The sequence below is a fragment of the Penaeus monodon genome, chromosome 28 (assembly GCF_015228065.2).
Source record: "Penaeus monodon isolate SGIC_2016 chromosome 28, NSTDA_Pmon_1, whole genome shotgun sequence".
In the NCBI taxonomy this organism is placed as follows: Eukaryota; Metazoa; Arthropoda; class Malacostraca; order Decapoda; family Penaeidae; genus Penaeus; species Penaeus monodon.
This window is the reverse complement of record NC_051413.1, coordinates 27364488-27365450: the sequence shown is the minus strand read 5'-3', so window position 1 is coordinate 27365450 and position 963 is coordinate 27364488. Positions and strand designations below refer to the sequence as shown.

The 963-nt window shown below is 41.7% G+C and overlaps 1 protein-coding gene across 1 annotated transcript in view; it reads left to right on the top strand.

The window, feature by feature from the left end:
- Window positions 1–963, top strand: part of LOC119591128 (SCY1-like protein 2) — a gene marked incomplete at its 5' end in the record, with an annotated part of 331697 nt that overhangs the window by 72274 nt on the left and 258460 nt on the right.

Sequence of the window (963 nt, the reverse complement as noted above, 5' to 3'; positions counted from 1 at the left end):
ATAGAGTTCGATTTCGTCAGCAGATCCGCTCATTTCGTTTTCATTCCGGCAAGATTGATGCAGTCATCGCGATACCAAATCCACCTTGGACTTGAACACCCCAGACACCACTAACGGATATGCAAGTCAGCATAGACATTCAGAGGCAAGAAAAGTACATTGAAAAAAACTTTCAAATCATGAAACAAACAAGAAGGACAGAAAAGAGAAGAGCAAGAGAAAAAACAGAAACAAAGAAAGACAAGCGAGAAGATGAGCAGAGCAGGAAGGAAGATATAGAGAGACTACAGACAGAAAACGAGAAACAAAGAAACACCTAAAAAACCCAAAAGACAACGAAAGAAAACACGACAAGACACAAAAAAAGCGCGAAAAGAGAAGCAGAGGACATGACAGAAAAGAGAAAGCACAGACAGAGAAGAGACAGAGAAGAGAGACGAACAGACAAGAATACAGCAGAGCAGAACCACACAAAAACACACACACACAACAACAAAAAACAGAGAGAAAAACAAGACACAAAGAAAGAAGAAGAATGAGAAGAGACAGACGAAAAGGGGAAAAGATAGACAGAGAAGGACAGACGAGAGAGCAAGAGAGAAGAAAATGAGCGAGAGCAGACGCGAAATAGAAAAGCGCAGCAAGAAGAACAAGACAGAGAAATAAACAGAAGCAGAGAGCAACGAAGAGAGAAGCGAAGAAGAGCAAGAGACAGAAACGAAGGAAGGAGAGAGAGAGAGAAAGAGATCGAGAGAGCAAAAGACAGAAAGAGACAGAAAACACAAAGAGCAAAGAAGAAAAGCAACAAGAACAAGAGAGAGAGGAGACGAGAGAGCAGGAAAGGACAGGAGAGACAAGAAGAGAAAGAGAGCAGAGGAGCAAGAGAGAGAGAGGAAAGGAGCAAAGCAAGAAAAGATAGAAAAGAGCAAAACAAACAAGGGAGAGAAGACAAGAAAAAGCGAC